At 40.8% G+C, this 13,903-nt stretch overlaps 1 long non-coding RNA gene and 1 pseudogene across 2 annotated transcripts in view; one reads left to right on the forward strand and one right to left on the reverse strand.

Moving 5' to 3' along the window:
- LOC134739558 (uncharacterized) overlaps nucleotides 1-7,414 on the reverse strand; it is a 55,341-nt gene extending 47,927 nt beyond the window's left edge. For both annotated transcript variants that reach the window (XR_010126331.1, XR_010126332.1), the window contains exon 1: nucleotides 7,040-7,414. This is a non-coding gene — a long non-coding RNA (uncharacterized LOC134739558). The remainder of the gene's footprint in view (nucleotides 1-7,039) is intronic.
- On the forward strand, nucleotides 576-8,814 carry LOC129037210 (hsc70-interacting protein-like; annotated as a pseudogene).
- Nucleotides 8,815-13,903: the final 5,089 nt, after the last annotated feature.

Consider the following 13,903-nt stretch of genomic DNA (forward strand, 5'->3'; position numbering starts at 1 on the left):
CTGAGGTCAGGATTTCAAGACCAGCCTGGCCAAACATGGTGAAACCCTGTCTCTACTAAAAATACAAAAAAATTAGCAGAGTGTGGTGGGGGGCACCTGTAATCCCAGCTACTCCGGAGGCTGAGGCAGGAGAATCGCTTGAACTCGGTAGGCAGAGGTTGCAGTGAGCCTAGATCACAGCACTGCACTCCAGCCTGGGCAAAAAGAGTGAGACTCCATCTCAAAAAAAAAAGAATCTCTAAGCAAATATATCCAATAAAAACCAAAACAAGCCAAACAGAAAAGACTGGAATAAATAATCCTTTAATGCAAAGACATTAGACATATATCTACAAGGGAAAAATGCCCTCTCTAAATGGACAAAACAAGGAACAAGTGAGTGACCCTAACAAGATGGCAGTATGTGAGCTCTCTCACCAAGAATTCAAAATACCAGTTTTATTCTGTGTAATCTCCAATATAACACAGAAAAGCAATTCATAAATTTATCAGAGTCTTCTGCGTGGTCACGTCAAGCCGCGCCTGGGCCTGGAACTGAGCTGCAGCCCGTCAGCTTCGCCCACCACCTTCCAACCATGGACCCCCACAAAGTGAACGAGCTTTGGGCCTTTGTGAAAATGTGTAAGCCGGATCTGAGCATTCTGCACACCAAGGAAATGCGCTTCCTGAGGGAGTGGGTGGAGGTCATGGGGAGTAAAGTACCATCTGCTACTCAGAAAGCTAAATGATAAGAAAATACCAAGGGGGAAAAAAAACTGATAGTAAGAAGGTGGAGGAAGACTTAAAGGCAGATGAACCATTATTAGAAATAGATAATCAGTGCCATGAAGAAAAGTCAGCACGGAGACAAATGATCTCACAACAAGGCCATCTTTACTTTCTGCAGAAAGGGTGCTCAATTGCAGATGGAACAATGGTGAGAGCACACCTGGACAAGGGAGGGGAAGGGGTTCTTATTCCTGATGCACATGGCCCCTGCTGCTGTGTCATTCTCCTATTGGCTAGGGTTAGACTGCACAGGCTAAACTAATTCCGATTGGCTAATTTAAAGAGAGTGATGGGATGAGTGGTTTGGCGGGAAAAATGGTTATGGAATGAGTCAGAGTGGAGGATGAGTCAGGACGGAGCAGGTAATTGGAATGAGTCAGGGTGGAGCAGATGATCAAAAAAGGTTGCTTTATGAGGAAGTTAAGTTTAAAAGTAGAAGGCAAAGAATTGAACATACTGACATATTGATTCTTTGAAGAGAAATTTATAACTCATATCTAACATTTCTTCCTCTTGCATTTACCTTACAGCTCTTTCTCTTCAAACTTCTTTAACATGTCTCAGCTTAGTTGTTCTGCTTGATTTTCCAAAAGAAGAAGCTTCTCTGGATAAGGTGTAGGATAGTTAAGGGAGGTTCTAGTAAGAGCCATTTTTATGAGTCTCTGTACCAAACCACGGATGCATGCTATGACACAGCACCCGACTAGAATAAGTAAACCCATTACGGCTGTGAGGGAAGTAAGAATTGAGGCTATTATTCTTTTCCATTTAACAAACCACTTTTCTAGCCATCCTGTAAAAGGGTCATTTACCCCTGAGTTGTTGGCTAACTTATTGGACAGAGCAGTCAGACCTTGCAATGTCTTTTGTTATACTTTCATCAGGGGCAGTGTTGTTTGGGATGAAGGTGCAACATTGAGTTTTAATTATGACACAAACTCCTCCTTTTTCTGCTAATATCATGTCTAAGGCTATCTTATTTTTCCCAAGCCATCTGGCTAGTAGCCCCTAATTATTCAGCTATTCCTTTAACAGCATCTCTGCTCTAATTAATAGATCACTGTTGGTTGTAATAGATGTAGTTTATCCAGTTTACATTTTCTTAATTGTCACCCACTAAAATATTGACTCAAATCCTGCAGCTATTTGATTTCAGGCTTTAAATTGATCTGGTATTCCCCATGGGACTCTAATTGTGTCTAAATAGACATGATAGTAAAATGACCCATAAGGGGCTTCTTTTGCTTTACGATGTCTTATTTTTCCTTTCTCTGATTGATGAAATGCCAGGGTGAAAGGGATAGCCAATTGGACTAAAGCATAAGTCCCACTTGAGTTACTCAGCAGAGTGTTCAGTAAAGGTCCACCATAATACTACTACACATCTGCTCAGGGATGAATAAGGGCTGACTGATTGGTAAGCTTTTGAAAATTTTTAAGCTCACTGCATCCCTTCAGGTCTCCAAGGAACACTAAGTTTCCTCCCTGTCGTGATGTTACCAGAGGTCCTTGCTCCCAGAGCTCCCAAGATGGTGGTGGGCCACTCCTAAAATGGCGGCAGGCCACTTCCAAGATGGTGGCAAGCTTCATGTTCTCTGACCTGGGGTTCTTGGCCTCATGGATTCCAAGGAATGGAATCTTGGGCCATGCAGTGAGTATTATAGCTCTATTAGAAGTCATGGGTCACAGAAGAGAACAGTAGAACCCAGTGACTAGTGTTCAGCTCGATTAGGACAAACCCAGGCACTTAGCCATGCAGGAACAATAGCAAGCCTTTAGCCCGATCGGGAACGGCAATGGGCGCCTTGCTGGATCAGGAGCACAGTGGACACCCTGCTGGATCCAGAGGGATGGAAGTCAGCAGCGGGTCTGCAACGGTGGCAAAACAGCAGTGGTGGATGGCGAGCGAAAGCTCAGCTAGAGCCATAACAAACAAGGACCGGAAGAGTGCAGTTGCAAGATTTAATAGAGTGAAAACAGAGCTCCCATACAAGGAGTGGACCCAAAGTGGGTGGCAGTTGCCTGCTCGAATGCCTAGGTTTATAGCCTGATCCTTTTTCCTCCTGCTGTGCTCTCAGGCAATAGATGATTGGCTATTTCTTTACCTCCTGTTTTTGCCTAATTAGCATTTTAGCGAGCTCTCTGATTGGTCCGGTGTGAGCTCAGTTGCAAGCCCCCTGTTTAAAGATGGATGCGGTCACCTTCCCAGCTAAGCTTAGGGATTCTTAGTTGGCCTAGGAAATCCAGCTAGTCCTGTCTCTCAGTCCGAGACACTAAGTGAACTTAGTGTTGGGAGATGGAAGCTGGATGGCCCTCGGGGGCTGACCTGCAGGATGTTGAAATTCGGGATATAGCAGAGAGAGATCTTGGCACAAGTTGTTACCCCAGGCTGTAGAATCCTGTAAGAGAGCTACCATGCAGCCCACGTGCAGTTGACTGGAGGACTGCCCTAGTAGAAAGGGGACAACCTGGGCCTCTGGCCTGCAGTGCACACAAGCATAACAATTGCCTTTGTTTAACATGTGGATGGAATATTTAATCCATTTTAACCAGGCATTTACATCTTTATACCCTGTTTCAATGGCTATGGTTTGCCTTAGGTCTCCTATTTCTACTACTGAGACCTTGCTTTTGTCATTTGGCATGAGGCGAGTCATAGTTTGATTTCATAGGTTTGGGAAAGGGGCAGCCATAGGAGGTGGAGGAGGGAGAACAAAGCACACCTTAAAGAAGCCTATAGGATCCTTTCCAGTGACTTCTGCTCCTAAACCATAGAAGTGCTCTAAAGTGGGGTAAGAGTTGCTAGTGGTAGGAATAGTAATGGATATAAGCACTGAGTAAGGAAAGGAAGGAAAAGATAGATGGACTAAGCTTTTTTTTAGCTTTAATTTGGTAGAGGTTTGTCCAGGAACAATGACCCATGATTCTGATGATAATGGCACTTGCTTGACTCGGGTGTGATGTGTCCATCCTTTTCTGCTGTACAAACAGCAGTCTTGGTGGTTGGCAGCACAATGCAGGGTCCTTCCAAGGCTGGCTCAAGTTTCCCTTCTTTCCACCCTTTGATGAGAACGTGATCCCCAGGCCAATGCTGATGTACTGGAAACTCCAAAGGTGGCGCCTCTGCTGAAAGACCTCTTGTTTTAAGGGAAGAGGAAGTGGAGGTTAAACCAAGTAAATAATTTCTAAGAAACTGATCTTTTGTTTTAAATGTGGGGACATCAGCAGTGGACTTTATAGTCCTTGGTGCCTTCCTGCTGAGAAATTTTCTTTTTTTTTTTGTTTTGTTTTGTTTTTGAGAAGGAGTCTCGCTCTGTCACCGAGGCTGGAGTCTGGAGTGCAGTGGCGCAATCTCCGCTCACCGCAACCTCCGCCTCCTGGGTTCAGGCCATTCTCCTGCCTCAGCCTCCTGAATAGCTGGGACTACAGGCGCCCGTCACCACGCCTGGCTAATTTTTTGTATTTTTAGTAAAGACAGGGTTTCACCGTGTTAGCCAGGATGGTCTCAATCTCCTGACCTCGTGATCCGCCTGCCTCAGCCTCCCAAAGTGCTGGGATTACAGGCATGCGCCACCGCACCCAGCCTGAGAAACTTTCTTTAGCACCTATTTTTATTAGTTTTTAGACCAAGGAAAGCCAAACACTGTTTTATATTTAACAGCGCTTCCTGTATGATTTTATATCAGATGAACTAAATTTCACCTTTATATTAGTGTTATTAATGTTAAACTTAATTTTAACAAAACCTTATAGACATATTTATCCAATTTTAATGTCTGACCATAAGGTAAGATTTTTATAGACTCTTTTTAACCATTTATAATTTTTGTTAAAGAGCAGGTTAGTGCTTTAAGAAAAAACTGTTGTGCTTTTATTTTAATGTCCAGTTCACAGAAAAACTGGATGATACCCCTTTAACTTTAGCCATTATGTTTACACACAGAATTTCCTTTACAATTAACATTTCAAAACTTGCTTAAACCTTTAAAACAAATTTTTTTTTTTTTTTTTTTCTGAGATGGAGTCTTGCTCTTTTGCCCAGGCCGGAGTGCAGTGGTGCTATCTCGGCTTACTGCAAGGTCCACCTCCCGGGTTTATGCCATTCTCCTGCCTCAGCCTCCCGAGTAGCTGGGACTATAGGCGCCCGCCACCACACCCAGCTAATTTTTTGTATTTTTAGTAGAGATGGGGTTGCACCGTGTTAGCCAAGATGGTCTCAATCTCCTGACCTCATGATCCGCCCACCTCAGCCTCCCAAAGTGCTGGGATTACAGGTGTGAGCCACCATGCCCAGCCAATAAAATATTTTTTTAACCTTTTACTGTAGGTAAAAATCCATATTCTTATGCCTCCTTATAATCCTTTTACCAAAAATATATTTTACTTTCCTTGCACACCTTGCACATAAACTGTTTCTTCAATAGTTTTACATTCAGGAGGCCTAATTACTTTTAAATTATACAACATTTCTTGCATAAATTCCCTTTTATAACTTTTTTTCACGACTTTCACAGACAATTCTTCGATATGCCTCAACTTTCTGACTTGTTGCAAACATCCCTTTCTTTAAACAACCAGTTAATTTGTTTTAGGACAAGAATTTACCATATAATATTCTTTTTACATAAATTCTCCCCCATTTTTTGTTTTCAAAGATAACAATTCTTTTCCAAAGTGAACTTCCTTCATGTCTGTGGACTAGACTGCCTTAGGCCACAAAATTAGAAGTTAGGATAATACATGTTACATTGTTAACTTTTAGCAAATTTTACTTTCGTTGAAAACTTTGTAAGTTTGGGATTTCAATTATTCTTTGCTATTAATAAGACTTATTCAGTCCATATTAACTTAGAATTGGTATAGATGGCGCCTTCCTGATTCTGTAAGTACTTTAAGGCTTGGCTGAATGCAAACAGCTCACACGTTTGAGCAGACTAATTATTAGGCAATTTTCCTTACTCTGCTTCTACAAGAGTTTCCTTATCACTTACTGAATACCCATTGTGTCTTTTTCCCTCAATCACCCGGGAAGAACCATCTATCACCCTGTCCCGAAGGGAGTTCCTTCTAGGTCTGGTTGGACCTTTGTAGGGTAATCAATTAAGATTTATATCTCCTGTTAGGAAACCTGCTGGGTTAAAGGAATTTTCAGTGGTTAATGTTAAATCATCTTTTTCTAACAGAATAGCCTCATACTTTAAGGTTCTTGAGTCAGTATGCTACATTTTTGTTTTTTTTTGTTTTTTTTTTTGACTTAGGATAGTTCTGACCTGATGAGGTGTGCTCACAGTGAAGTTTCCTCTAAAAGTTATTTTTCTACTTTCTTCTGTTAACAAAGCAGTTGCCACTACAAATTAAATGCATTTGGGCCATCCGCAGGTTACTAGGTTAAGGATTTTTGATTAGGAAAGGCTACGGGTTGTCAGTGGCCTCAGTGCTTTCAGGCTACACCCTTGTTTACACTGACAACAAGGTGGTATTGGAGTGTTATAGGGTTAAGAAGAAGACCTTCAATTATCAATTATAGGGTTTTAATTTACCCTGGAACTTAAAGGAATAGGGTACACTGCTTTCTCTTCACTACTTCTATCTCTCTCTCTCTCTCTTTGACTCTCTATGTCTTTCTCTCTTTGTCTTTCTCTCTGATTTCCTCTCCAAGTTTCTTTTTCCTCTCTGCTGGCCTTTCCCTGCCTCTGCCAGCTGCTTATGCTGCTGTTCTCCCCTCTCCTTCCCCTTCCCCTAGGGGAGGGACCAGCAGGAGTGGAGCTACTCTTTCTTCCCCCCAAGAAGAAAGGAAAGGGGAGTTCTGAATATTTTTCTTACTACCAGAGGTTTGTGTAAGGTTCAACCCTCTGAAATTTGTGGAAGGCTCAACCACTCAAACCAGGGGTGTCTTGCCTTGCCTGTCCTGGAAGGCTCAACCCCTCAAACCAGGGATGTCTTGTCTTGCTGCCCTGGAAGGTTGACCTGTTTCCTCCCTTTCCCCCTCTGAAGGTCCTTTGCACACTTCCCACTCGTGTTGTCTTCTCTGGCTGCTCCCCCAAGGAAGAATTAGACCCCTCTTAGCATTGGTGTGCCGGTATAAATCCCACAGCAGGATCCACCCTAAGCCATATGAAGTAGCTACAGAACTGTGGAGAGGACCCACTCACTCCAGCAGTAGGACTTGTCACCATCCACATGAACAACACCATAAGAAGGGTTGTTTGTGATCATTCATGCACATACACATTTAGCCCTCCAGAATTTGACCACCAAGGAAGTACTTTACTGGCTCCCATGGTTTCTCCTTCCTTGGTCTGTGCACAGAGTTGTCGCCACGGTATGTGAGGATCCTTTAACCTAGGTCGCTAGCCAGTTTCTTTCCACGTTGCTGAGAGTCCCAGTTTATTCGTCACACTGGGTGGATCTCGGTTCCTCACCCCTGAGGCTGCCAAAAACGAGGTAGTGGGGCATGCCTTCTCACAAGAGAGGACTGGAGACTGACCCTAGAGGAGACTGTAATCCTGGACAAGCCCCCAAAATTGTTAGAAATAGTTAATTGGTGCTGCAAAGAAAAGTCAGCATGGAGACAAATGATCTCTTAGCAAGGCTATCTTTACTTTCTGCAGAAAGGGTGCTCAATTGCAGATGGAACAATAGCAAGAACACACCTGGGTGGGAAAGGGGTTCTTATTCCTGATGCACATGGCCTGCTGCTGTGTCGTTCCCAAATTGGCTAGGGTTAGACTGCACAGGCTAAACTAATTCTGATTGCTAATTTAAAGAGAGTGATGGGATGAGTGGTTTGGCAGGAAAAATGGTTATGGAATAAGTCAGAGTGGAGGAGAAGTCAGGGAGGAGCAGGTAACCAGAATGTGTCAGGGTGGAGCAGGTAATTGGAATGCGTCAGGATGGGGCAGTTGATCAGAATGAGTCAGGTTGGGGCAGGTGATCATAATGAGTCAGGGTGGGGCAGGTGATCAGAATGAGCCAAGGCAGAGCAGGTAATCAGGATGAGTCAGGGTGGAGCAGGTAATCAGAATGAGTCATGGTGGGGCAGGTGATCAGAATGAGTCAGGGTGGAGCAGGTGATTGAGAAAGGTTACTTTATGAGGAAGTTTAAAAGCAGAAGGCAAAGAATTGAACACACTGACATATTGATTCTTTGAAGAGAAATTTAGAATTCATATCTAACACCATCAAGTGAGGAAAGTGATCTAGTTATTGATAATGAAGTTGTGATTGAACAAGACACTGATGCCTCTCAAGAAATGGGAGATTAAAATGCAGAGATAACAGAGGAGATGATGAATCAGGCAAATGATAAAAAAGTGGCTGCTATTGAAGCCCTAAATGATGGTGAACTGCAGAAATCCATTGACTTATTCACAGATGCCATCAAGCTGAATCCTCGCTTGGCCATTTTGTATGCCAAGAGGGCAAGTGTCTTTGTCAAATTACAGGAGCCAAATGCTGCCATCCGAGACTGTGACAGAGCCATTGAAATACATCCTGATTCAGCTCAGCCTTACAAGTGGTGAGGGAAAGCACACAGATTTCTAGGCCACTGGGAAGAAGCAGCACATGATCTTGCCCTTGCCTGTGAATTGGATTATGATGAAGATGCTAGTGCAATGCTGAAAGAAGTTCAACCTAGGGCATAGAAAATTGCAGAACATCAGAGAAAGTATGAGTGAAAACATGAAGGGCGAGAGATCAAAGCAAGAATAGACAGAGTTAAGAAGGCTCAAGAAGAGCATGAGAGCCCAGAGGGAGGAAGAAGCCAGATGACACTCAGGAGCTCAGTATAGCTCTTTTCCAGGTGGCTTTCCTGGGGGAATGCCTGGTAATTTTCCCTAAGGAATGTCTGGAATGGCCAGAATGCCTGGACTCAATGAAATTCTCAGTGATTCAGAGGTTCTTGCAGCCATGCAGGGTCCAGAAGTTATGGTGGCCTTCCAGGATATGGCTCAGAACCCAGCAAATATGTCACAATACCAGAGCAACCCAAAGGTTATGAATCTTATCAGTAAATCATCAGCCAAATTTGGAGGTCAAGCATAATGCCCTTCTGATGAAAAAAGCCCTTGCTGAAGGAAAAACAACCTAGATCACCTTATGGATGTCACAATAATACAAAGCAGTGTACCTCTGACCTTCTCATCAAGAGAGCTGGGATGCTTTGAAGATAATCCCTACCCTTCTCCCCTAAATGCAGCTGAGGCATTTTACAGTGGTTTGCCATTAGGGTATTCATTCAGAGAATGTTTTCCTACTAGGAATTACAAACTTTAAACAATTTTTAAAACTTAAAAATATTTAAAACAAATTTAAAGGGTCTGTTAATTCTTATATTTTTTTACCAATGATTTTGGATTTTTTTTGAATTATTGGGCAGGGAAAACATTTATGTATGGAATATTATTGCTCTAATTTGAGTGAAATAAAAGTTTATTAGTGCGAAGCAAACATAACTCATTTGAGGATAAAGTTTGTGCTGGATATGTGGTTCCTGAAGCATTTTGACATGTCTTTTTAAATGCTTTATCTTTTTCTTTAAAGAACTATTTTAATAAAACTAATTGGGAACACCAGCATTTCAGTAGGACCTGGGTAGGGACTGGAAGTACTTGGCAGGGCAGTAGCAATCTTGTTGTGTTTTATATAACATGCATCCTTGGGCAGGCTGCCCTTAAATCTTACACTGTGGTGAAGGAATGAATTTTTTGTAATGCTGTGGTAGAGTTGCAGTACTTAGTTCTGTTCTTGTCCAGTAGATCTAATAAATGTTTCACACTATTTCCATATAGGTGAAATAAGGGAGTAATTTTCTTTTTATATTTCTATGCTTAAAATTCTCTTTCCTAGTCAAAAAATGCCCAACTCTGTGTCTGATTTCTGCTTGTTACATTTTTCTCCCTTACTTTTCTTGGGCTAAAGACAGGTTTTTTCTACCAGCATCATCACTGCTATCATCATTAACAGTATAATTATACAATCATATTTCATGATGAGTTTAATTTAATATGTAATACATACACAAATTGTAAGGTAATACCCAAAACAACTAGTTTCTTACTTGGCCATGAGAATGCTTATTTAAGTTTTAGACTTCAACTCTGGCAAAATCTTGTCATATCAAAAGACATTGGAAAGAGGGATTCCCTTTGGTGTTTGGTCTTCTACTTAGAAAATACCTATTGCAGTAAGAGTTTATCTTGCAGTATTCATGTTTGTATTTTGAAGATAATAAGGTTTGAATTAAATTGATATACACAGAGGGGAACCAATTTTTTTGATCCAATGTGAATTATACATGAGATAATCTACATTCATTGTGGAGTCGTTGAAACTAGGAAAGACTCATTGTCTTTGTATTCAGCTCTTCCTTAAATAGTGTAACCATACCCCACCCTCTGCTTGCTTTCTTTCCCTCCCCTCCAATGACAAAGAAAATGATAAATAAAAAAATAAATTTATCAGAGAAATTTAACAATGAGATTGAAATAACTGACAAAAAATCAAACGGAAATCTTGGAACTGAGAAATATATTTGCTGAACTGAAAATTCATTAGAGGCCCTCAACAGCAGAATGGATCAAGCAGAGGAAAGACTCAGTGAGCCCAAAGAAAGGCCCTGTGTATTTGAGAATACACAGGGGAGAAAAGAGAATGATAAGGAAAAAAGACCACCTGCAAGATACAGACAATTACCTCAAAAGAGCAAATTTAACAATTGTTAGTATTCAAGTGGGAGATGAGCAAGAACCAGGGGTAGAAAACTTATTCAAAGAAATAACAGAAAATGTTCTAAAATGTGAGAAAGATATAAATATCCAGGTTCAGGAAAATCAGAGAACACTAAGCAGATTTGACCCAAATAAGACTACTCCAAAGTATGCAATAATCAAACTCTCAAAGGTCAAAGATAGAGGATCTTAAAGCAGTAAGGGAAAATACACAAATAGCAAAGGAGGTACAATTCATCTGGCAACAGACTTCTCAATGGAAACTGTACATGCCAGGAGGGAGTAGAATGACATTTTCCAAGTGCTTAAAGAAAAACCTTCCATCAAAGAATACTGCATGCAGCAGTCATCCTTCCAATATGAAGGAGAGATAAGATCTTTCCCAGACAAACAAAAGTGGAGAAAATTCACAACCTTCAGACTCACCTTATAAGAAATGCTTAAAGGGAGTTTTTACTGAAGAAAAACAAGAATGAAAGAAAGAAAGATCATTAACATAAAAAAAAGCATTTGAAGGTATAAAACCCACTGACAAAAGGACACAGACAAATACAGAATACTTAACTGCAGTGTACAATCCACTCTTAATTCTAGTATGAAGCCCAAAAGACAAATCTAGCAAAATAATAATAGCTACGGTAGTCTGTCAAGAGGTAGGTAATATAAAAAAGGTAGACTGAGACAAGTAAAAGTCAAAATTTAGAGGAGATGGAATTGAAGTGTAGAACTTTTACCTTTTCTTTTTTTCTTTTTATCTATTCTTTTCTTCGTGATCTAAGATAAATTGTTGCCATGCGCAGTGGCTCATGCCTGTAATTCCAGCACTTTGGGAGGCTGAGGTGGGCAGATCATGAGGTCAGGAGTTCGAGACTAGCTTGGCCAACATGGTGAAACCCTGTCTCTACTAAAAATACAAAAATTAGCTGGGCATGGTGGCAGGCCCCTGTAATCCCAGCTACTCAGGAGGCTGAGGCAGAAGAATCACTTGAACCTGGGAGGCGGAGCCTGCAGTGAGCTGAGATCACGCCACTGCACTCCAGCATAGGCAACAAGAGCGAAACTCCATCTCAGGAAAAAAAAAAAGATAAATTGTCATCTCCTTAAAATAACTTACTATACCTACAAGATATTTTTTGTAAGCCTAGTGGTACTCACAATGCAAGAACCTACAATAGATTTGCTAAAAATAAAAGCAATGAATTAAAACATAATACCAGAGAAAATCACTTAACCACAAAGAAAGAGAGGAAAGAAGGAAGAGACAAGTTATAAAACAACCAGAAAATAAGCAACTAAATGACAGTAGTAAGTCCTACTTATCGAGAATAACACTGAATATAAATGGACTCAATTCTTCAATTAAAAGCCATAGAGTGGGCCAGGTGTGGTGGCTCACGCCTGTAATCCTAGCACTTTGGGAGGCCGAGGCAGGCAGATCCTGAGGTCAGGAGATTGAGACCATCCTGGCTAACATGGTGAAACCCTGTTTCCACTAAAAATGCAAAAAATTAGCCAGGTGTGGTAGCAGGCACCTGTAGTCCCAGCTACTCGGGATGCTGAGGCAGGAGAATGGCGTGAACCTGGGAGGCAAGCTTGCAGTGAGCCGAGATTACGCCACTGCACTCCAGCCCCACTGCAACCTCTGCCTGCAGGGTTCAAGCAATTCTCCTGCCTCAGCCTCCCGAGTAGCTGGGATTACAGCGCGTGCCACCATGAACGGCTAATTTTTTGTATTTTTAGTATAGACAGGGTGTCACCATGCTGGCCAGGCTGGTCTCGAACTCCTGACCACCTACCTCGTCCTCCCAAAGTGCTGGGATTACAGGCCTGAGCCACCTTGCCCGGCCAAAAGGTTGTGTTTTTATGAAAGATTAAAAAAGATGATAATCCTTTAGTTAGTCTAAGAAAAAGAGAGAGATGATACAAATAAATAAAATCAAATAGAAAAGGAGATATAAGAACTGAGACCACAGAAATACAAAGAATCATTAGAGACTCTTAGGAACAACTATCCACCAACAAATTGGGAAATTCCTGGACACATACAACCTACTAAGATTGAACCATGGAGGAATAAAAGTCTCCACAATCCAACAATGAGCAACAAGATTAAGCTGTAATTTAAAATAAGATTCCCATCAAAGAAAAACTCAGGACCTTAGGCCTTCACTGCTAAATTCTAACAAACATTTAAAGAAGAACTAATACCAATTATACTCTAACTCTTCAAAAAAATTGAAGAGGAGGGAATACTACCAAACTCATTTTGCAAGGCCAGAATTACCCCAATACCAAACCAGACAAGAACACAACAGGACCAAAAAAAAAACAAACAAACAAACAAACAAAAACTACAGGACAGTATCACCAATGAACATAGGTACAACAATCTTCAACAAAATACTAGCAACCTGAATGTAATAAGGCATTATAAAGATCATTTACTATGATCAAGTGGGATTCATCCCAGGGGTGCAAGGATGGTTCAACATATACTAATCAATAAATGTAATACATAACATTAATAAAACCAAAAGTAAAAACCATATGCTGTTTCAATAGATGCCAAAAAAGTATTCAATAAAATTCAACATCACTTTATGTTTTACAACTCCTCATCAAACTGGGTATAGAAGGAACATAACTCAAAATAATAAAGGCCATATATGACAAACCTACAGCAAATATCATACTAAGTGGGGAGAAATTGAAGGTCTTTCCTCTAAGATCTGAAACAAGACAGGGATGCCCACTTTCATTACTTTTATTCAACCTAATACTGTAACTCCTGGACAGAGCAATTGGGCAAGAGAAAGAAATAATGAGCATCCAAATTGGTAAAGGAAGAACTCAAATTATCCTTGTTTGCTGATGATATATTCTTATATTCAGAGAAACCTTAAAATTCCACCAAAACCTCATAGAACTGACAAATGAATTCAGTAAAGTTGCAGATACATATCAGCCTAAAAAGTCAGTGGCATTTCTATATGCTAACAGCAATTGATCTGAAAAAGAAAGAGAGAAGGAAAGGAATCCCATTCATCAAAGCTCCAAAGAATATAAAATACCTAGATATCAATTTAACCAAAGAAGTGAAAGAAAACTATGAAACACAGACAAAAGAAATTGAGGGGGACACAAAAATAGAAAGACATTTCATATTCATGGATTGGAAGAATTAACATTGTTAAAATGACCATACTACCCAAATCTATTTACAGATTCAATGCCAATGCTCCATCAAAATACCAATGACACTCTTTACGGAAATAGAAAAAACAATACTAAAATTTGTGTGGAACCACAAAAGACTCCAAACAGCCAAAGCAATCCTGAGCAAAAAGAGCAAAGCTGGAGGCATTTGAAGACACTACCTGACTTCAAAGTTTACTACAAAGCTA

Source organism: Pongo pygmaeus, chromosome 4 (genome assembly GCF_028885625.2).
Source record: "Pongo pygmaeus isolate AG05252 chromosome 4, NHGRI_mPonPyg2-v2.0_pri, whole genome shotgun sequence".
Classification (NCBI taxonomy): domain Eukaryota; kingdom Metazoa; phylum Chordata; class Mammalia; order Primates; family Hominidae; genus Pongo; species Pongo pygmaeus.